General features: G+C 36.6%; 1 protein-coding gene across 9 annotated transcripts in view; it reads left to right on the forward strand.

The window, feature by feature from the left end:
- Window positions 1–24,919, forward strand: part of MARCHF1 (membrane associated ring-CH-type finger 1) — a 933,735-nt gene that overhangs the window by 24,740 nt on the left and 884,076 nt on the right. The gene's annotated exons all lie outside the window — the stretch shown is intronic.

Below are 24,919 nucleotides of genomic sequence, written 5' to 3' on the forward strand. Positions count from 1 at the left end.
GCCCTCAGTGCTTTACTCACTTTTTGATTTGTAGGGAATTCATGAGCCCTATATTGAGCACCAGAATGTAGGGAGCCAGCCCTGCATCACCCATGGTACCCCAAGTTTGGTGGCAACAAAGGAATGAGAAAAAAGATTAAGAGAGACAGTGGGACCAGGGGGCCATCACTTATTACTTTGGAGGAAAGAGTGAAGGCCTCAAGCTCTGATCATCTACACTATTTATTGATTACAATCACTTTGATCTATAGGATAGGGGTGGAGTGAATCAGTGAGCAAGAACTGAATCAGTGAGCAGGAACTGGTGTACCATTCTAAGGATTGATAACAGTGGTGGTTTGGGAATTTCACCAAACAAGAACATGTGGTTATCTTTAGCTTATTATCTATGTACAGCTGATGGAACACAGGTCTTACGAGGAGCCTACAAGTCTGGCTATGTGATAGTGCTACTAAAGGGTTTTACGTCCTTGAGCACAATGTTTATGGTAACAGAGCCTAGGTCACCCTGCACCGGAACATGAGGCATGGATAGGCTTTCCTTCTCAGAGGCCTCCTGCGGCCTTCCACAGTTGGTTGTTCCTTGCTTATGTTACTCATAACCAATTTATGCAGGCACTCTGTAAGTCCTTTCTTCATTGCTGCTTTTCCCAACATTATCAACTACATGAGCTTGCACATAGTCTGTCTGTAATCCAAATGAAATGGTCTTATGCACAAACATATTGTTTTCAAGAAATGCCAAAACTTTTCTTTGACTGACTAAAGATTATTAAAAAGGGTTGTTTTAAAATCACATTTCTAATTTTTGATTTAAGATGTTGGGTCTCTCCCTTTCCTCCTTTGATAAATAAGTCTGCTACATTTCTTTATTTTTCTAGTGATTTATGCAATATAATAATGATAAAATCTAAATAACATACCACAGCAAATTGATGTTACAAAATGAAAACATTCATGTTTAATGTATTTTTATGATGATTAGGGTTTCTAATACAAAACATTCTCTTGCATTAGAAACCCTATCATTGTACTTGCTGAATTGTACATCAGTGATGTACAGTTCTCTACTCAATAAGAGAATGAGTGAGGTGGCATGTGGTGTAGATCCATAGTATGTAAGAAAACACACACACGCTTCTTGTTAATAATATAATGTTAAATAATAAAATCCAGGGCATTTACATTGAATGCCAGTTTTGTTTACAGCAGAGTTGCTGGTTCAGAAGGGAACAATTGATGCACTTAAATTCTTTTACTTCTTGAGTGACCCTTATTTCTGTTTTGTCCTTTTTCCCAAAATAATTTTATGTCCAGGAGCTATTGGGATGAATTTTGTTGGCTTTTCTACTTGTAGGGTCCTGGATACCTTTTAGTAAATTGACACTATTTACATCTCTAGTGGCCTCTGTTCTATTTCTAGCTATTCAGAGAAAATTTGCCAGTTACAGTTTTGGTGCCCTGGAATTCTCTCACGAAGATAAGAAGTAGTTTATTGTTTGTTTTCAACTGTTTGCTAAGTATTTAAATATTCACATTTTCTTACTTCTTAGGAAAAGGAAAATTGGCCTTTCTTAGTATACCCGGTTTCTGCCCTTATTTTTTTTTTTCTTGGATTCAGTCTGTAATTGTACATTTCTGTTTTACATCATCTGGATGTATCTTTTCTTGTACCATTTATTGATTCTATAAAAGTCTGCCGAGTTTAAGTTTGAAACAGAATAGAACATATGTATGTTTTATGTATACTAAGTTGTTTTCTTGTGGGTTTATTGTTAATAAGCCTTTTACCTTCTGGGTTGTTGGATTGTTGCAGGCTATGGCAATTATGTATGCAACAAGAGCTTATGTATTCTAATCAGTATTTTTTTTTTAGACATTGTAAGAAATGATCTTAACAATTATATATTACAGAGAAACAGTTTTCTAGAAAAAGATTGTATCAAAAATAAGGCAGTCTAGGAGGATCATCATAAAATAAAACATCAAAATGAGAAATTGAAACAGAGGAACAACTATTTATAGATGATACTGTTTGTAATGAGTTTCTAGCCATAGAAAAAATTTATGTTTCTATCTCTCACTAAACTATGTTAAATATTGTTGTGCAAATTCCCTGTGATTTTATATCTGTTGTTTCCTTTGCCTGTCTTAACTAGCTTTTGATATATCATAGATCACTATTTAAATTTTAACTAGTAACAAAAGTGTGCACTATTTGAACCTCAGTTATTAGTCTGTTTTATGAGAGAAAATTCCTGACTACTTCTGGGTAGTAAAACATGGCTGTTTTCTAGACAGATTAGCTTTGGGCATCTATGTGTCAATAAATGTGGGTACAAAGCCCTGGTGGGGGCAGTGCTTCCTCTAGCTCCCTGTACGGCCCTGACCTTTACCCACTCAATCATGTGCCCCCCGGACTCATGTCTCCCAGACGTTTTCACTAATAAAAATGATGGTTTGTCATCTAGATTTTTCTGATTTGGGGTACATCATTATTTTCCACCAACAGTTCAAATAATAGAGAGTTGGACTTAAGTTTGAAAGATTAAATTTTTTTTAAGTATATGTCAATATCTTTGATATAATCACACACACATATCTGTAGGTTTTAGAGATTAATCATTGTTCCATAGAAAAGATTTTCTATATAAGCCAATTTCTTTGTTCACTTACTGTATCTCTTACTTCTGTGCCCTGGTCATACTTAAATTTAAATTACATTTTTGTTGATAAAACCATTTGGTGTCTACTGAGGGAAAAAAATGAAAAGTCAACCTAATTTACCCGTGATCTTAAGTATATCCCCAAACATTCTGAATTTGTAATACTTGGGCCAACTAGATAGAAATAAATGACTAAAATTGTTAGCATTCATCTCTGTAAAGGAAATGTAAATTAAAGTATGTGCTCTGTAGTCATTATGGTACAGTGTTGTGAATGTAATTTCAAAATTCATCCCAGAAATTTGTAACTTACACATTTATTAAGTCTTTCCTTAGTAAGTTATCATTTAAAATTTTATGTGTTTAAAAGGAAAACCTCAGAAAAGCCTGTAGTATATTGATTATGCTACAATAAATTCTCATGGTGAAGAATTCTTCATCGCTCATACCAAAACCAGCTTTCTACAGTGGTAGTAAAATACATGCAAAGCTCAGAGTTGCATGAATGTATTCAAAAATGAGAGAAAAATCACAGAGACAGAGTCTAGGTGAGAAGGTGGGGGGCCAGAAAACTGTTCTGTTTCTAGAAAAATAGCAATTGAAGTAGATACTGCACATCTTTGGTAAGGCTCATAATGGAATGACATCCAATTTCTTTATAGATTTACCTTCTATTGATTCATATATTAGCAAATTAGGAAGTGTGACAACAGTTGCAGTTGTAGGAGGATGGTGGTTGATGAAGGGTCTAATTTAATTTGAACTTTGAATAACTGTAGGCAAGAAGAAGAAGAATCCTTGTAATTAATATAGAAGTTTGATAAAATGAAATGTCTATTTTTAAATGCAAGTGTGAAACTTAAAAGATAGCATGGCAGAGGAGAGAATTAACTAATAAAGCAACAGAAGGAGAAAAGAGTACAGCTGGGATTAAAATTGATATGCTCTGGTCATGTTTAGCCAAGTGTTTTGCCAGGCCTTTATGTGAATGAACTCTGATCGAGATGAGTGTTATGGTATACAGCCCTGTACCCTAATGACCCTGGACCATCCGGTGCTGTAGACCATCAAGTGATCTAGGGTCATTATGTTACAGTGTCGTGTATGTAATTTAAAAAATCTGTATACAGAACCAACGCATATCAGTAGGTTCATTTGATGTGTATTTGCCTACGTTAATTTATAAATAGTACCTATGCTTTATTACCCATTGTGAGTTCAGGTATTCTTCACTAATTATTTCTTTCACCATAAAATTCAGAGTTAGAGAATCTTTTTAGCTATTTTTATAAATTGATTATGAAATGACAATGGCAATAGACATTTTGGAGACTATAGCAGAGAGAGCAATGCTGCAAGCCACTTACTGCAGTGTTTCTTCAAGCATATCCATGGACTACCTCAGTAAATCTTTTAGAAAGGCTAAGAAACTGTGGAGCCCTGTCTCAGAAGAACCTTTTGGGTGGAGCTGAGAAATCTACATTTAACCATCTTTCTGGGTGATACCCATGTACATGGAGCTACAACTTCATAGAACACCGTTGGAATAGAGCCTACTCCTGTTCAAATATGAACCCATTCCATCGGCAGGCAGTAGGAATTTTTTTTTTTTTTTTTTTTGAGACGGAGTTTCGCTCTTGTTACCCAGGCTGGAGTGCAATGGCGCGATCTTGGCTCACCGCAACCTCCGCCTCCTGGGTTCAGGCAATTCTCCTGCCTCAGCCTCCTGTGTAGCTGGGATTACAGGCACGCGCCACCATGCCCAGCTAATTTTTTTTATCTTTAGTAGAGACGGGGTTTCACCATGTTGACCAGGATGGTCTCGATATCTTGACCTCGTGATCCACCCGCCTCGGCCACCCAAAGTGCTGGGATAGGAATTTTTTTTTTTCTAGTTTTCTTCTAACCGCTTCTCCCTCCAACAATTTTAAAGCATAAAAAAATAAAATAGGGGCATAAGGATCTCCAAATAGCCTGAATGCCTGTTATGGATTTTTTGGAAACTGAGAATTCCCCTTCTTCACTCAATAGGGAGTCAGAAGCCTAAGAGACCACCCTGCCTTGGAAACATCGCAAGGTAGCCACCTGCGGTATCAAATATTTTGCAAAATCTGGATTTCTTTTTCTTTTTTGCCAGTGGATACAGCTGGAGGCTTTTATGTTGCAGACAAAGCTGGTTGGAGAAAAGCCAGTGGCTCTGCTGGGTCACACAATTATTATGATACTCTTGTTAATGATTACACAAGGACAATGAATGAGATGAGCTGGGACAAGTGTTGCTGTAATAGGTGCGCAATACCTGCCTGGCATGCTGATTGCATGAGTGTTCCTGGGGGGTGGTGCTCACACGGCCTACTAGAATATAACGCTCTCTGGAATAATGTCATTTTTAATTTAAAAAGTCTCTATCTGTGGTTCTCAGATTTTTGTGTGAATCACAGTCACCTTTAAAACTGCTAAAACCCAGATTTCTGGACTCTACTCCCAGAGGTTCTGACAGTTTAAATGAGAACACAGCCTGTCATTTTCCTAGAGGCTTGTGTTTACCAGAGAGATGGACTTACAGGTGGTAGCTAAAATGTAAGCACAAATGTTACAGCACTGTCAGTATTTATAGGGACGTAAAAAAAATTGACATGTTACAGCAGATAACTTACTATGATAACAATAAATAATTAAGCACTGGAGGATGCCTTAGTTACTTCATTAAAGCTGGCACATTGAGATGGCAGCATAAAAATAATTTGAATATTCTATTGTAGTTGATTAAACTGTACATTCACTTTCCTATATAGAGTATGGATGATGAAATTCCATGATGTACATACAGCATATTAGGAGTAAGGACTTCAGATGAGCTTAACTAGGCATCATACCTTAGGAATTGTCTCTTTCTTCTCAATAGAGGAAGCAGCTCAGGGATCTATCTTGAAGTGTAGCAGAAATGGTAGCTTGATGGAAGGATCTCACTTCAGACAGATCTGCTGAAGTTTGTTCAGGACTTTTAAATGCGTCAGACAACAATTCTGAAAACAGTGGCAAATGAGAGAAAGAACAAATTCTTCCCCAAACATTCTTTTGTGAATAGAGTACTATCTCTCAGAACCACCACACACATGCAATGACACACATCACTGGAGTTAATAGAGTGCTTAAAGCATGATGCGAACGGCCACATCTTCCAAATATTCTCTAACAGCTTGATGCAAAGCGACAGAATTGCTTTCCCATTACATATATCTAGTGCACTTAGAAATGTTTACTCTGAAATCCAAAATAAAACAAAAAATTGTGTTTTGGTAATTTATTAGGTTTTCCAGAGTAATAAGAGAAAAACCTTTCTTAAATGGATTGAGATGTCATAATATATTATCATATATTCCTCCACATATTTTAAAGAAAAACATTATTGTTGTCAAAAGACATGAAAAAATGAAATGACCTTTGGAGTTTCCTTATACATTTTTGTACTTTAGGTTTTGTTTGTTTGTTTTTTTTTTTTGAGTCCAGCTGCTCAATGTCCAATATTATCAGTAGTTGGAAAAAAGGTGGTTTTTAAAATAATAAATGTTATTCTGTAACGTTTATTTCATGAACTATTCTGAACTTGGTATAATAGAAACCACATTTCATTTTCTTGGGACACTACTGATAATACTAATCCAATTAGAACCTGATGATTTTATTCACTAACTTTCTTCTTTCAAGATAGCTGCTTAAATGATAAACGACTTAAGTTACCCAGGTCTACCAATGACCATTTATCCAGAGTAATATCTCCTTTCACTTACTTTTTATTCTGTTTATGTCCCCAAAGCAAATTCATGTTGAAAATGTCATTTATTTCTGTCAAACTAATTTCACATATCCTGTTTAATATGTTCCAGTTTGAAATTCTTGCTATTCTGTTTCTTATCTCAGTTTTATTTCTTAAACTGAGCCAAGGTTTCTTCTAATTCTTTTTCTGGTGCAAAGAAAACTGCCCTTGATGGCTCATATCCAAAGTAAGTTGACTAGTGACTTCCTTTTTACCATTTACGTCCCCCAGTGACATTGGCAAGTTCAAGCCTTCCCCTTTATTGCCGCTGTCTAGGTATTCCTAGACCACGTATACCTGTGGTCTCCTGGTATATATCTAAATCTTCATTACCCTATCGAGTCAGTCTGAGTCAGTCTGGGAAGTGAACCTTACCTAGCAGAAGTGGCTCTACAAAGCCTCCTTTGACTCATGTTGGGCTCTGGTTGCATAATGTGGCCTGATTATTGTAAGCTCCAAGTTTCTGTGGAGGAAACTTTCTCACCTTCCTAAAGAGTGATTTATCTTGTATTTATTAGGAAAAATAGCGACAGTATATAATTTCTCTTATGTTTTTCACCTTGTCATCTGTCACCTGATCACTGAAAATCTGCAGCTCTGTGGGAGAATCTGAAACTGTTTCGGATGATGTTTCTTTCTAGAAAATTGATGTTGTTCATTTCTTCTGAGGTTTTGCAGGAAAATTATTTCTTAAAAACCTATTTTGTACAGACTCAGTACCTAGCTGAAGGTTTTATGTGGTTGGTATTGGGGAGGACAGAAAAAAGCTGTTTTAGTTTCAATAAATCACAACTTTTTATCAAGTGACACTTCAGTACTCATTATAAAAGAATAACATATATTTTTACGATGCCTTCATTATTATAAGATTCTGATTTCCTTCTACCCTGAAAATTCACTATATTCAGAATTATTTTCTTAAGTGTATTTTATTGCATTATATATATATTTTTAAATTAGCAATTCTTATTATCTTACCCAGATGTGGTAGACTGAATGACTCCCTCCTAATTCAAACCATCATTTCGTATGCACTGAACTTGTGCATGTTACTTTGTTTAATTAAAGTGACTTTGCACATATGATTAAATTAAGGATCTTGAGATGGGAACATTATTCTGGATGTGGCAAACTGTAATCACAAAGATCTTTATAAGAGGGAATCAGGAAGAACCAGACTCAGAAAAAGAAATGTGATGGCAGGAAGACAATGAAGTGATGAGCTTTGAAGACGAAGGAAGGAGCCACAATCCAAGGAATCTAAGTGGCTACTAGAAGCTGAAAAGACAAAACTACAGATTCTCCCCTCACAGTCTCGAATATGAGTGAGCTCTGGTCATGCTTTAGCTTGCTGAAACTGATTTTGGACTGCTGAGCCCCTTGAATTGTAAGATAATATATTTGTGTTGTTTAAACCAATTTTTATTTATTAATTTTTTGTCTTTTAAAACATATTTTAAGTCAAGGAGTATATATGCAGATTTGTTATATAGATGAATTTGTGTTGTGGGTGTCTGTTGTACAGATTATTTTTTCACCTAGATATTAAGTCTAGTGCCCATTGGTTATTTTTTCTGATCCGCTCTTCCCTCCTCCCCTCCACCCTCAGGTAGGCCCCAGTGTCTGTTGTTCTCTTCTTATGTGTCCACTTGTAAGTGAGAGCATGATAAACCACTAAATTTTTTCTAATTTGTGCAGTAATAGAGAACTAATACAATGGGCATAAGTGTTAATAATACTATTGGACTGGCTTCTTCCAAATAAGGACAGGTAATATTTTACTACTCTACCTTTGTATATGAAGCTAGATTGGCACACATTGTTTCTTCTTTTTCTTTTTAGTTAATAAGAAATAATTATACATATTAATGGGCTACAGAGATATTTCGATACATATATACAGTGTATATATGAGATAAAATTAGTAATTAGCTTATCTATCACCTCAAACATTTATTATTTCTTTGAGTTGGGAAGATTCAAAATCTTCTCTTTTAGCTTTTTGCAAATACACAATTAATTATGATTAAATATATATTCATCCTATGGTGTCACAGAACACTAGAACTTACTCCTCCTATCTAGCTGTGATTTATTTCCATTAACACACTTCTCCCTATCCTCTCTTTCCCCAAACCCTTCCCACTCTACTAACCTCAATTCTCTCTGACCTTGTACAAACTTAACTTCTATTTTGGCTCCTACATATGAGTAAGAATGTGCAGTATTTATTTTTCTGATGGTATGCCTGATTTTAAACATAGACGTTTTACACAGTGAGTCAGCATACATACACATATCCAAACCCACATCCATGTACATGTACATGTACATATACATATACATATACATCAGTGTACAATACCATGATTATGAGAGTAAAGCACCTTTTTCTTTTCTCAGGTTATTAAAAATATGCATGTGTTTGTTTAAATACGTGTGCTTCTTATGTACTTAAATATGTTTTGTATGCATTATGAACATTACAAATTAATCCTCACGGCTATGCAAAATATGTACTATGACCTCAATTTTATAATAAAGAAACTGAGGCTTAGTTGACCAAAATCATATAATCATAAGTGATACAGTTGAAATTCCAGTTTTCATGTTTCTGACTTCAAAAGCCAAATGTTTGTTTAACCACTATGTTATAGCATGTTCTGTATGTTTGAAATCTCTTGACAACTTTGGAACAATTTGAGTGGGTAAGTTTAAGTGCCATCATTACATCTGACTTTCCTTTTTCACCTCAAGTGCTAAAGAAATATTTTTCCATCTTCCTCATTATTTCTTTCTTCATATTATATTCTTTTATAGGTAACTACTATGTGCTGATAAATATCCTTGTAAAAGTATAGTGATTTTGATTATGATATTCAAGTCCTATAAATTACAGAGTACTTGAAGTCTTATGAAAACTCTTACTCTCTTAAATTGTATTAATTTCAGAAACATTCCCATAAAAAGACATAAAAACTATAATATTGGACAAATACTAGGAAATAAGTACTGTATTTTAAAAAGGATATATACTAGAAAAAACACCACCAGGCTTTCTTATATAAAGATTGATAGTCCTGAATGAGATTGTTATCAGAAAAAAGAATACTTCAAAATTGAGAGATGTTGAGTAGATGATGGTTTGATATTATTAATTTTATGTTTTATTTTAACCATACTGTTGGAGATGAGAGGAATAAAAATGCAGAGGTATTGTAACTTTCTTCAGATTTAACTTGTATTCAACATTCTTGGAGTTCATAGCACTTTGAGAACTAGAATTAACTTTCAATTCATTTGTGTCATTTTTAAGAGGATATACATTACATACCATGAAGCTAAACATGAACTTATAAGTCAGGGCAGATCTATTTTGGTAACTGACAGGTTGATAGACAGAATGGACTCCACAGATCTAGTAGGGCAAGGGGGCTAGTTTTCCCTCCTTCACCATTACCTGACCCTGTTCTGTGTGGATCAGTACCTTCTCTGTCTCATGGGAAAAGTAAGCCTTCCCAGATAGAAGAGATTCTTTGGTTATACAAAAGCATTGCTTACCCTTAGAACCTCAAAGCAAGTTTTGTTGACTATGAATTCACTAGAATATGAGACACTCTAAATCAGGGAGCTTATCTGGCTAATTCTTTTTTCTTTCTTTCTTTCTTTCTTTTTTTAATTGTACTTTAGGTTCTGGAGTACATGTGCAGATCATGCAGGATTGTTGCAAAGGTACATACCTAGCAAGGTGGTTTTCTGCCTCCATTCTCCCTTTGTCTATATCTGGCATTTCTCAACAGGTTATCCCTCCCCACCCTCCCCACCCCCCTGCTATCCCTCCCCTAGTGCCCCTAACCCTGGCTAATTCTTAGTGGTATTTCCTGTATCTGGAAGAATTCATGCAATATAGTAGTGTTTCAGTAAATAATCCCTGAGATGTTGTTTTAGTAAATAATCCCTGAGATAGATAAATTGACCAAATATCCTCGCCATGGCCACTTAATGACTGAAGACCAGGAGACCTTATTTCCGGGCAATTAGTATCTCCTGTTCCCTTTGCTTTTTTTCCATAATGCTTGCTTGTTATTATTAACTCATCCTCTGTCCATAGTTTTATTTCTATTTAGAAATGATATTGATATTAACCTCCCATGGACTTTAGAGTGCTATGCTTCTGGAGATCCATCTCTAAGGCTTCTTAGAAAGAATATCAGTATGTTCTCTGCCATTTGGAGTCTTCATGTAGCACCAAGGAGAGCCACATCTACTTAAAAACTTTGGCTTTTCATGTCAGGGGAACAAACCATGAAAGTAAAAAACGATTTGGATCAGATAAATTTCAACATGAATGTAGAAGTAAAAGAATTGTGTTCATAAAAATTAAATAAATAAACATTCCCTCTCTATTTCTCATGTCTTTTTGGAGCAAATTAGGATGAATCTTTACTCCTTCCCAAAAGAAAGTTTATAAATCAATATTGGCTGAAATGCACTATGGGCTGCTGAGTGAACGCCATACTTTTAAGTAAGACTGATTTTCAACAACAACAACAACAAAATCAAGCTTACTCGTATTGATAAACATGCCTAGATTTTCTCTCTCCCTCTTTCACTAGCTTCTGGAAAATTGCAAAAATGTCAAATTTCTACCACCTCCCACAGGCAGGTATTCAATTCCTTTTACATTTAATTTATGCTTATTGTTTAATTCTACCTGCCCTCTCTTCTCAACTGAATTTTTAAGTCTGATAGAATTAGGAAAAGGTTAACTTCTTAAATGCTAAGTATTGATATACTTTTTAAATGCTATGTACTGACAAAATGAAAATATATAATAAATGGCATTAAACATCATGAACACAAACATTTTCTATTCACTTTAAATAGCTCTAAAATAGATATTTTTCATTTTGTTTCTTTGAACATCTTGGTTTTTGTGTCCAGTTTATCCTACAATCTCTAAATTAATGTCCATGAAATACAAAACCTCCCGGTGACTGCAGAACTCAAAAATAACATTTTTTCCTCGGTCCTGTTCTCCACTAAAGAGCTATTAAGAGCTTTAACTGATATTTTAGTTTGAGAACCAAGATTAGGAATGTTTAGATTATTCTAAAAAATGGCAGCACAGTGGATATCTTAGAACTAAATAATTAGCCCATTTTGGGAAATGGAACAAGTTGCCTTTTAGCAATATGATAAATTAAAAGAAAATAAAAATAGTTAGGAACAGGCAAAGGAAATAAAATAAACATTTAATTTAACATGAGGCAGAGGGTATGGCAAGCCCCTGGGCTGAGTGGGATAATAGAGGAGAACATCTGGCCTCTTTACCTAAAAGAGATACTTGTTTCTGGCACAGAAAAGAATTTACCTGATTCTGCATTGTTCCTGCTCTGCAGGCCATTTTCCAGCCATGCAAGTCATCAGAGGTAGTCCTAGTTCAGCAGCATTTGGAAGGACACATAGAGATAAAATCTGGCACCTCTGACAATGAAAAGTGATGGATTAAATACAAATAAGGATATTCAAAAGAGGTTTTCTAGAATAGTACATCATTTCTTTATTCAGCTTAGTTCAAATTCAGGTTTTTTTTTTTTTTACATGTTCTTTATTTTATTTATTTGACAAATGTGGAGCACCAACTATGAATGGATTCAGTTCAATGTTCTTCGGAAACACCAGTATATAAGCAGAGGTCCATTTCTTTCCAGCACACACTCACTCCGAGGGAGGGGAGCCCCAGTTGCGAATGCCAGGATAAAACGAATTTTAAAAATATAGTCTGGAAATGAGAAGGCTGATACATGAGTCTAAAAAAACAGGGAATTTTCTAAATTAAAGAATTAAATTATTTTGTATTTATATTTACATTTTATCCTAAAGATGTTTAAAGAGGGGTACTCCTGACTCATTTAGGTATAATGAAAATCACTATAAAGTATATGGCTCTCGGAAAATCTGCATTCATTCATTCATTCAACAAATTATAACTGTACTACCTGATACTTGTGCTAGGTGCTATACAGTAAAGCCATTGTTTAATTCAGTAGCATCTCTGAAATGAAAACAATAAGCATTTTTTCCATGTTTTAGTGTTTACAAATAAATATGTGGACATACACATGCAGGTTTGAGAAACATCAGCGCTTGTCAGGACCATTCATCACTGGGTTTGGTACTACAGATACCAAGAGGCAAAAGATGAAGACCTGGCCTCCAGAGCCTTTCAGTCTAGCAATTGTGATGTATTTTTTAAAGACTAAATTATGCAACCAGTGCAACTCAGATTTATCTGCTCTTCAAGAAACAGTGGATTGTAAAGAATTATGAAAATATGGTTTCTTAAAGTATAGCGATTTTTATTTTTATCATGTCAGTGGTTCCACCTATTCAATAACATTTGACTTCTGTACATTTATGAATGTAAAATCCTAGTTATCCCATTATTTCTTTTGTCTTTTTATCACTTGAGCTCAACTCCTAAGAGACTCATTTTCTATATCCTGATATACCTAGGGCATTATCTGTTTAGCTCTGTTTAGCTCATTTACTCAGAGCTAATGAGAACAAAGTCTCAGTTCTGATACTCATGTGGTCATGAGCTGCACATTTGCTGTCTCAGCTCTTAGAGTGGTGAATGTGTTTTAGTAGCAATCAAACCATTGGCCTGAAAAGCATTCATTTTATTGTTAAAATGTGCTTTATGTAAATACCTGATCTTGTTTTTTATTCAGTTACTAATAAAGGCATTATGAATGATTTTATTATAAGTCATTAAAATGGGCTTCAGTATATCTCTTATTAAATTATTCAGAAAGCTTCCAGTATTTACAACGCATTATGAGGTTATGGAGTTTAGGAGTGCCTAAGTGTTGGCAAAAATTAGAAAAAAAAATCACTTTGAAAACAAAAAACCAGCAGCAGATGATAAAATAACACAACTGTATCTAGTAGGGAAGCCAAGGTCCAACAACAATATTTAACACTGACAAGAGTTCACAGTAAAGTATTCAGCAAAGTCAAATTTGCGTGATGTGTTAGTTACAGGAAAAAATTAAAGTTTATTTTATTCTTTTAAACTTATTATTATTATGTTTGGGACAGATTCTTGCTCAGTTACCCAGGCTGGAGTGCAGTGGTAATCTTGGCTCACTTCAATCTCCACCTCCGGGTTGAAGTGATTCTCATGTCTTAGCCTCCCTAGTTGCTGGGGTTACAAGCATGCACTATCACACCCAGCTAATTTTTGTATGATTAGTAGAGACAGGACAAGAATTCACCAAGTTCCCCAGGCTGGTCTTGAACTGCTGGACTCAAGCTATCCTTCGGCCTTAGTGTTCCACAGTGCAGGGATTACAGGCCTGAACCACTGTGCCTGGCCATATTTTTTATTTTTTAATTGACAAATAATAATTGTACTCCATATTCATGGAGTACATAGTAATGTTTTAATACATATAATGTATAGTGATCCAATCAAGGTTTTAGCATAGAAATCATCTCAAACATTTATTATTTATTTGTGTTAGGGATGTTCAATATCCTCTTCGTAGCTATTTGAAAATATATATTATTGTTAACTATAGTTATTCTACACTGTTATAGAGCACTAGAACTTATTTTTCCTATTTAGCTGTAACTTTGTGGCCTACTGATTATATAAGTGACTAGCATAGTGGCTTAGCATGTGTGAACTTTTTAATTACTATTTGCCAAAGAGAAAACCTCATTAATGAGCCTGTGAATGAATTGATTCTGGTTATGAAGAACAAAACTTTAAAATACAAAGCACAAAAGACTTCTTTAGTCTAATCTTCAGTTTCTTTAATTTGTAATGCCTGGGTAGGTTGGTTCAGGATGGGTGTGTTGCTTGCTATTTTTAGTTTTATTTTTTATGTGTATGTTAAAAGATGGACAGAGAGGTTAGGTTTTGCCAAAGTTAATAGTTAAGTACCATAACAAGAAAAAAATTAGTTCACAAGCTCCAAATTGATTTCTGCATGCTAGTCCTTTAAGGATAGTTGCCTTTCTAGATCCTCAGTAAATTTACTTTTTATCATTTAGTTTCGCTCACTCAAGTAACACAGAAGAGTGTTGACACAGAAAATTAAATATACAAAAAATCAAATTTTATCAGTGAATGTAAAGTGTTTACTTTAGTTTTCAAAAGTGCTGACCAAAACACACACACACACACACACACACACACACACACACACAGAGACATCTAAGATAAAGTCTTCACTTTAGTTTTCAAAACTGCCGATCAAAACACATACATACACGTATATACATACACATATGTGCATGCACACACACACATTCTTTTCTGAAGGAAATACACACACACAAGATAAGTCTTCACTTTAGTTTTCAAAAGTGCTGACCCAAAACACACACACACACACACACACATGCATGTGCACAAACACACATATTCTTATTTTCTGAAGGAAATACTGATCAATAAACAGAATGTTTTTTAAACTTTTATTTTAGATTCAATGATACACACGGAGTTTGTTATGTAGGTAAACTTGTGTAACGGGATTTAGTGTACAGATTACTTTTTCACTCCAGTAATAAGCATGGTACCTGATAGGTTTTTTTCCAATCTTCTCCCTCCTCCTACTCTCTACCCCCAAATAGGTCCTGGTGTCTGTTGTTCCCTTCTTTGTGTCCATGTATACTTAGTGCTTAGCTCCCACTTATGAGTGAGAACATGTGGTATTTGGTCTTCTGTTCCTGTGTTTGTTTGCTTACGATTATGGCCTCCAGCACCATCCATGTTGTGCAAAAGACATGCTCTTGTTCTTTCTTACGGCTGAACAGTATTCCGTGGTATATGTGTACTACATTTTCTTTATCTAGTCTACTGTTGATAGGAATTTAGGGTGATTCCATTATTTTGTGACTGAATAATGCTGTGATAAAAAATATGTGTGCATATGTCTTTATGGAAGAACAGTTTATATTCCTTTGAGCATATATCCAATAATGGGACTGCTGGGTGAAACAGTAACTCTGTTGTGAGCTCTTTGAGAAATCGCCGTGCTGCTTTACACAATCACTGAACTAATTTACATTTCCATTAGCAATGTATAAATGTTTCTATTTCTCTGCAACCTCATCAGTATCTGTTATTTTTTGACTTTTTAATAATATCCATTCTGACTGGTGTGAGATGGTATCTTATTGTGGTTTTTATTTGTATTTCTCTAATGATAGTGATGTTGAGCAGTTTTTCACATGGTTGTTAGCTGCTTGTATGTCTCCTTTTGAAAAGTCTATCATGTCCTTTGCCCACTTTTTGATGGGGTTGTTTTTTGCTTGTTAATTTGTTTGATTTTCTTACAGATTCTGAATACAAGACCTTTGTTGGATGCATAGTTTGCAAATATATTCTCCCATCCTGCAGGTTGTCTGTTGATAGTTTACTCTGTTGACAATTTCTTTTACTCTGCAGAAACTCTTTAAATAGAACCCATTTGTCAATTTTTATTTTTCTTGCAATTGCTTTTGGTAAACAGACTAAAAAATTTCCTCAGCTTTATGGAGATATGGTTGACAAGTAAAAGTTACATATATTTAAGGTGTACAAAGTAATGTTTTGATATATGTATACATTGTGAAATGATTACCATAATCAAGCCGATTAACATATCCATCACATCACATAGTTACCACTTTTTTCAATGTGTGTACTGAGAATACATAAGAGTTACTCTCTTGGCAAATTGCAAGTATAAAATACATTACTATTAACTATAAACATCAAGCTGTACATTAGATCTCCAGAACTTCTGTCCATTTTCTGGTCATACGTCTTTTTTTGCTCTTAATTTTTGATTTTCTTATATATTTTAGATATTAACTTTTTATTGAATATGGGGTTTGCAAACATTTTCAATGTACAAATCTTTTACCTCCTTGGTTGAATTCTTGTTTTATTCTTTTTGATGCTAATGTAAATGTGACTGTTTTCTTAATTTCTTTTTGGCACATTTTGTTTTTACTGTATAGAATGCAACAAATTTTTGAATGTTGATCTTGTAGCCTTCAGCTTTACTGAGTTTGTTTCAGAGTTTATAGAGATTTGCAAACAGGGTGCTACAGTCTGAATGTTTATGTTCCCTTATAACTTATATATTGAAATCCTCACCTCAACATGACGGTATTAGGATGTGGGCCTTAAAGGACTAATTGGGTCATGGGGGCAGAGCTCTCATTAATGGCATTGGGGCGCTTATAAAAGAGGCCCACAGCAACATGATGCCATTTATGAGGAAGCTGACTCTCATGAATGACAAAAATCTGCCTTGATCTTGGACTTTCCAGTCTCCAGAATGATGCAAAATAAGCTTCTGTTTTTAAGCTACCCAATTTATAGTATTTTGTTTTAACCACTCAAATGGACTAACACACAGAGACAATTTTACTTATATTTTTTATTCAGATGCCTTTTATTTATTGTTCTTATCTAATTGTTCTGGCTAAGACTTTTAGTGCCATGTTAAACAGCAGTAGAAGAAAATCTTTCAGCTTTTTACTCTTGAGTATGCTGGTTTTGTTTTTTTTTTTTTTTTTTTTTTTTTTTTTTTTTTTTTACTTTTGATATAAGCTGGTGGTTTGTCATATATGACATTTCTATACTTAATTGATTCAGATAAAATGGTTATGAAACAATTTGGAATTTTTTCAGATATGTTTTCTGCATCGATTGAGAGGATCAAATGATTTTTATTGTTAATTTTTTTAAAGTGGTGTATCACATTTAGAGATGTACAAATGTACCATCCTTGCATCCCAGGGATAAATTCTACTTGATGAAGGTATATTAGACTTACAATGTGCTGTCGAATTCAGTTTGCTAATATTCTGTTGAGGATTTTTGCATCTAGGTTCATCAAGGATATTGACCTGTAACTTTTTTTTTTTTTTTTTTTTTTGTAATGCCCTCAACTGTCTTTGGTATCAAGGTAATGTTGGCCTTAGAAAGTGGATTTGGGCTCAGTGCGGTGGCTCCCATCTGTAATTGCAGTACTTTGAGAAATCGAGGCAAGCAGATCGCTTGAGCCCATGAGTTTGAGACCACCCTGGGCAACATGGCGAAAACCTGTCTCTACTAAAAAATAAAAAAAATTAAAAAATAAATAAAAAGTAAATGAAAGGCCAGGCCTGGTGGTTCATGCCTGTAATCCCAGCACCTTGGGAGGCTGAGGCAGGAAGATGACCTGAGGTCAGGAATTTGAGACCAGCTTGGCCAACGTGGTGAAACCCCTTCTCTACTAAAAATAGAAAAATTAGCCGGGTGTGGTGGTAGGTGCCTGTAATCCCAGCTACTGGGGAAGCTGAGGCAGGGGATTGCTTGAACTCTGGAGGCAGGGGCCGCAGTGAGCCTAGACTGTGCCACTGCACTCCAGCTGGGTGATAGACAGAAACTTTGTTTCAAATAAACAAAAAAAGGAAAAAAAATAGCAAGGCCTGGTGGCATGCGTTTGTAGTCTCAGCTACTTGGGAGGCTGAGGTGGGAGGATTATTTCAGCCCAGGGGGCAGAGGTTGCAGTGAGCCTGGGTGACAGCAAGACCCTATCTCAAAGAAAAAAAAAAAAGAAAGAAAAATGAGTTTGGAAGTGTTCCCTCCTCTTCGGTTGAAGAGCTGGGGAAGGATTGATATTAAATATTTTGTAGACTTCACTGGTGAAGCTATAGGACCCTGGCTTTTTTTTGTTTTGTTTTGTTTGGGGAGGTTTTTGATTACCGATTCAATCTCCTTACTCATTGTTGGTCTGCTCAGTTTTCCTATTCATGATTTAATCTTGGTAGATTGTGTATATCTATGAGGTTATCCATTGCCTCTAGCTTATCCAATTTGTTGGCATGTAATTGTTAATAATATTCTGATTATTTGTATTTCTGTGGTACTGGTTGTCATGTTTTGTGTTTAATTCGTGATTTTATCCTTTATTTGAGTATTATCTCCTATTTTCTTAGTCTGGCTAAATATTTGTTAATTTAGTTTATTTTTTCATAAAACCAATCTCAGTTTCATTGATCTTTTTTATTGTCTTTTAGTGTCTATTTAATTTATTTCTTTTCTGATCTGTGCTATTTCCTTCTTTATACAAACTCTATACTTAGTTTATTAACTTTTTAAAAAAATTCCTGAATGTGTAAAGTTAGATTGTTTATTTGAGTTCTTTCTTTTTCATTCATGTAGGCATTTATCTCTGTAAACTTCCCTCTTATAACTGCTTTTGCTGTGCTGCATAAGTTTTGGTATGTTGTTTTTAAATTTTTTTGCCTCAAGATATTTTATTTATTTATTTTTTTTAATTTTTTTTTTTTAATTTTTTATTTGATTATAGGTTTTGGGGTACATGAGCAGAGCAAGCGAGACAGTTGCGTAGGTACACACATGGCAGTGTGCTTTGCTTTTCTTCTCCCCTTCACCCACATTTGGCATTTCTCCCCAGGCTATCCCTCCCCACATCCCCCTCGCACTGGCCCTCCCCTTTTCCCCCCAATAGACCCCAGTGTTTAGTACTCCCCTTTCTGTGTCCATGTGTTCTCATTTTTCATCACCCACCTATGAGTGAGAATATGTGGTGTTTCATTTTCTGTTCTTGTGTCAGTTTGCTGAGGATGATGTTCTCCAGATTCATCCATGTCCCTAAAAATGACACGAACTCATCATTTCTGATTGCTGCATAATATTCCATGGTGTATATGTGCCACATTTTTCCAATCCAGTCTATTATCAATGGGCATTTGGGTTGATTCCAGGTCTTTGCTATTGTAAACAGTGCTGCAATGAACATTCGTGTACATGTGTCCTTATAGTAGAACGATTTATAGTCTTTTGGATATATACCCAGTAATGGGATTGCTGGGTCAAATGGAATTTCTATTTCTAAGGCCTTGAGGAATCGCCACACTGTCTTCCACAATGGTTGAACTAATTTACACTCCCACCAACAGTGTAAAAGTGTTCCTTTTTCTCCACATCCTCTCCAGCATCTGTTGTCTCCAGATTTTTTAATGATCGCCATTCTAACTGGCGTGAGATGGTATCTCAATGTGGTTTTGATTTGCATCTCTCTGATGACCAGTGACGATGAGCATTTTTTCATATGATTGTTGGCCTCATATATGTCTTCTTTCGTAAAGTATCTGTTCATATCCTTTGCCCACTTTTGAATGGGCTTGTTTGTTTTTTTCCTGTAAATCTGCTTGAGTTGTTTGTAAATTCTGGATATCAGCCCTTTGTCAGATGGGTAGACTGCGAAAATTTTTTCCCATTCTGTTGGTTGCCGATCCACTCTAGTGACTGTTTCTTTTGCCGTGCAGAAGCTGTGCAGTTTCATTAGGTCCCATTTGTCTATTTTGGCTTTTGTTGCCAATGCTCTTGGTGTTTTGTTCATGAAGTCCTTGCCTACTCCTATGTCCTGGATAGTTTTGCCTAGATTTCCTTCTAGGGTTTTTATGGTGCCAGGTCTTATGTTTAAGTCTTTAATCCATCTGGAGTTAATTTTAGTGTAAGGTGTCAGGAAGGGGTCCAGTTTCTGCTTTCTGCACATGGCTAGCCAGTTTTCCCAACACCATTTGTTAAATATGGAATCCTTGCCCCATTGCTTGTTTTTGTCACGTTTATCAAAGATTGTATAGTTGTATGTATGTTTTGTTGCCTCCGGTGCCTCTGTTTTGTTCCATTGGTCTATATCTCTGTTTTGGTACCAGTACCATGCTGTTTTGATTACTGTAGCCTTGTAGTATAGTTTGAAATCCGGTAGTGTGATGCCCCCCGCTGTGTTCTTTTTGCTTAGAATTGACTTGGCTATGCGGGCTCTCTTTTGGTTCCATATGAAGTTCATGGTGGTTTTTTCCAGTTCTGTGAAGAAAGTCAATGGTAGCTTGATGGGGATAGCATTGATTCTGTAAATTACTTTGGGCAGTATAGCCATTTTCACGATATTAATTCTTCCTAACCATGAACATGGAATGTTTCTCCATCTGTTTGTGTCCTCTCTGATTTCGTTGAGCAGTGGTTTGTAGTTCTCCTTGAAGAGGTCCCTTACGTTCCTTGTGAGTTGTATTCCAAGGTATTTTATTCTTTTTGTAGCAATTGCGAATGGCAGTTCGCTCTTGATTTGGCTTTCTTTAAGTCTGTTATTGGTGTAGACGAATGCTTGTGATTTTTGCACATTGATTTTATATCCTGAGACTTTGCTGAAGTTGTTTATCAGTTTCAGGAGTTTTTGGGCTGAGGCGATGGGGTCTTCTAGGTATACTATCATGTCGTCTGCAAATAGAGACAATTTGGCTTCCACCTTTCCTATTTGAATACCCTTTATTTCTTTTTCTTGCCTGATTGCTCTGGCTAGAACTTCCAGTACTATATTGAATAGGAGTGGTGAGAGAGGGCATCCTTGTCTAGTGCCAGATTTCAAAGGGAATGCTTCCAGTTTTTGCCCATTCAGTATGATATTGGCTGTTGGTTTGTCATAAATAGCTTTTATTACTTTGAGATACATTCCATCGATACCGAGTTTATTGAGGGTTTTTAGCATAAAGGGCTGTTGAATTTTGTCAAATGCCTTCTCTGCGTCAATTGAGATAATCATGTGGTTTTTGGTTTTGGTTCTGTTTATGTGGTGAATTACATTGATAGACTTGCGTATGTTGAACCAGCCTTGCATCCCCGGGATGAATCCTACTTGATCATGATGAATAAGTTTTTTGATTTGCTGTTGCAATCGGCTTGCCAATATTTTATTGAAGATTTTTGCATCTATGTTCATCATGGATATTGGCCTGAAGTTTTCTTTTCTCGTTGGGTCTCTGCCGGGTTTTGGTATCAGGATGATGTTGGTCTCATAAAATGATTTGGGAAGGATTCCCTCTTTTTGGATTGTTTGAAATAGTTTTAGAAGGAATGGTACCAGCTCCTCCTTGTGTGTGTGGTAGAATTCGGCTGTGAACCCGTCTGGACCTGGGCTTTTTTTGTGAGGTAGGCTCTTAATTGCTGCCTCGACTTCAGACCTTGTTATTGGTCTATTCATAGTTTCAGCTTCCTCCTGGTTTAGGCTTGGGAGGACACAGGAGTCCAGGAATTTATCCATTTCCTCCAGGTTTACTAGTTTATGCGCATATAGTTGTTTGTAATATTCTCTGATGATGGTTTGAATTTCTGTGGAATCTGTGGTGATTTCCCCTTTATCATTTTTTATTGCATCTATTTGGTTGTTCTCTCTCTTTTTTTTAATCGATCTGGCTAGTGGTCTGTCTATTTTGTTGATCTTTTCAAAAAACCAGCTCTTGGATTTATTCATTTTTTGAAGAGTTTTTCGTGTCTCAATCTCCTTCAGCTCAGCTCTGATCTTAGTAATTTCTTGTCTTCTGCTGGGTTTTGAGTTTTTTTGATCTTGCTCCTCTAGCTCTTTCAATTTTGACGATAGGGTGTCAATTTTGGATCTCTCCATTCTCCTCATATGGGCACTTATTGCTATATACTTTCCTCTAGAGACTGCTTTAAATGTGTCCCAGAGGTTCTGGCACTTTGTATCTTCGTTCTCATTCGTTTCGAAGAACTTCTTTATTTCTGCCTTCATTTCGTTGTTTACCCAGTCAACATTCAACAGCCAGTTGTTCAGTTTCCATGAAGCTGTGTGGTTCTGGGTCGGTTTCTGAATTCTGAGTTCTAACTTGATTGCACTATGGTCTGAGAGGCTGTTTGTTATGATTTCAGTTGTTTTGCATTTGTTGAGCAGTGCTTTACTTCCAATTATGTGGTCAATTTTAGAGTAGGTGTGATGTGGTGCTGAGAAGAATGTGTATTCTGTGGATTTGGGGTGGAGAGTTCTGTAAATGTCCACCAGGTTTGCTTGCTCCAGGTCTGAGTTCAAGCCCTGGATATCCTTGTTGATTTTCTGTCTGGTTGATCTGTCTAGTATTGACAGTGAAGTGTTAAAGTCTCCCACTATTATTGTGTGGGAGTCTAAGTCCTTTTGTAAGTCATTAAGAACTTGCCTTATGTATCTGGGTGCTCCTGTGTTCGGTCCATATATGTTTAGGATCGTTAGCTCTTCTTGTTGTATCGATCCTTTTACCATTATGTAATGGCCTTCTTTGTCTCTTTTGATCTTTGTTGCTTTAAAGTCTATTTTATCAGAGATGAGAATTGCAACTCCTGCTTTTTTTTGCTCTCCATTAGCTTGGTAAATCTTCCTCCATCCCTTTATTTTGAGCCTTTGTGTATCCTTGCATGTGAGATGGGTTTCCTGGATACAGCACACTGATGGGTTTTGGATTTTTATCCAATTTGCCAGTCTGTGTCTTTTGATTGGTGCATTTAGTCCATTTACTTTTAGGGTTAATATTGTTATGTGTGAATTTGATACTGCCATTTTGATGCTAAGTGGCTGTTTTGCCTGTTAGTTGTTGTAGATTCTTCATTATGTTGAAGCTCTTTAGCATTCAGTGTGATTTTGGAATGGCTGGTACTGGTTGATCCTTTCTATGTGTAGTGCCTCTTTTAGGAGCTCTTGTAAAGCAGGCCTGGTGGTGACAAAATCTCTGAGTACCTGCTTGTTCACAAAGGATTTTATTCTTCCTTCACTTCTGAAGCTCAGTTTGGCTGGATATGAAATTCTGGGTTGAAAGTTCTTTTCTTTAAGAATGTTGAATATTGGCCCCCACTCTCTTCTGGCTTGTAGTGTTTCTGCCGAGAGATCTGCTGTGAGTCTGATGGGCTTCCCTTTGTGGGTGACCCGACCTTTCTCTCTGGCTGCCCTTCGTATTCTCTCCTTTATTTCAACCCTGTTGAATCTGACGATTATGTGCCTTGGGGTTGCTCTTCTTGCGGAATATCTTTGTGGTGTTCTCTGTATTTCCTGCAATTGAGTGTTGGCTTGTCTTGCTAGGTGGGGGAAATTTTCCTGGATGATGTCCTGAAGAATATTTTCCAGCTTGGATTCATTCTCTTCGTCCCCTTCTGGTACACCTATCAAACATAGGTTAGGTCTTTTCACATAGTCCCACATTTCTTGGAGACTTTGTTCATTCCTTTTTGCGCTTTTTTCTCTGATCTTGGTTTCTCGTTTTATTTCATTGAGTTGGTCTTCGACTTCAGATATTCTTTCTTCTGCTTGGTCAATTCGGCTATTGAAACTTGTGTTTGCTTCGCGAAGTTCTCGTATTGTGTTTTTCAGCTCCTTTAATTCATTCATATTCCTCTCTACGGTATCCATTCTTGTTATCATTTCCTGGAATCTTTTTTCAAATCTTTTTTCAAGGTTCTTAGTTTCTTTGCATTGATTTAATACATGATCTTTTAGCTCACAAAAGTTTCTCATTATCCATCTTCTGAAGTCTAATTCCGTCATTTCGTCACAGTCATTCTCTGTCCAGCTTTGTTCCCTTGCTGGTGAGGAGTTTTGGTCCTTTCTAGGAGGCGATGTGTTCTGGTTTCGGGTGTTTTCCTCCTTTTTGCCCTGGTTTCTTCCCATCTTTGTGGATTTGTCCGCTGGTCGTCTGCGTAGTTGCTGACTTTTCGTTTGGGTCTCTGAGTGGACACCCAGAATGTTGATGATGAAGTATTTCTGTTGCTTGGTTTTCCTTCTACCAGTCTAGCCCCTTCGCTGTACGACTGCTGAGGTCCGCTCCAGACCCTGCTTGTCTGGGGTGCACCTCTAGTAGCTGTGGCACAGCGAGGGATGCTACCAGTTTCTTTTTCTGCTCTCTTTGTCCCAGGATGATGCCTGCCTAATGTCAGTCTTTTGTATATAGAGGGGTCAGGGAGCTGCTTGAGGAGACAGTTTGTACTTTATAGGGGTTTAATTGCTGAGCTGTGCACTCTGTTGTTCATTCAGGGCTGTTATGCTGCTATGTTTGATTCTGCTGCAACAGAGCTCATTAAAAACCCCCTTTTTTTTTTTTTTTCTCAAATGCTCTGTGTTGAGGGGTTTGGGCTTTATTTTTGGATGTCCGATCAGGTATCCTGCCCAGCTAGAAGGCAGACTAGCCACTGTTTGGCTGCCGAGGCTCCGCCCTGCTGTTGTGTGATTCGCGCTGTTCCTGCTGGCTCTGCTGTGTTCTCCGCCATGCCCTGCGGCGGAGTCTCTTCGTTGTAGCGTGTTGCCTCAGCAACGGCAGGCTGCGTCAGCAGTGGGCGTGTATCTCAGTAGGGACGGGTTGCCTCGGCAATGGCTGGCTGCATCAGCAGTGGGCGTGTATCTCAGTTGGGGCGGGTTGCCTCGGCAACGGCTGGCTGCGTCAGCAGTGGGCGTGTATCTCAGTTGGGGCGGGTTGCCTCGGTAGTGGTGGACGCCCCTCCCCCACAGAGCGTCTCGGACCGTCTTCTCGGGATAGTTTGAGATCGCGGTTTTGTTCGTCCCACTGGGTATCCCAATCCCTGCAATCCCCTGGGCTGGCC

This window comes from Callithrix jacchus, chromosome 3, assembly GCF_049354715.1.
Source record: "Callithrix jacchus isolate 240 chromosome 3, calJac240_pri, whole genome shotgun sequence".
Classification (NCBI taxonomy): Eukaryota; Metazoa; Chordata; class Mammalia; order Primates; family Cebidae; genus Callithrix; species Callithrix jacchus.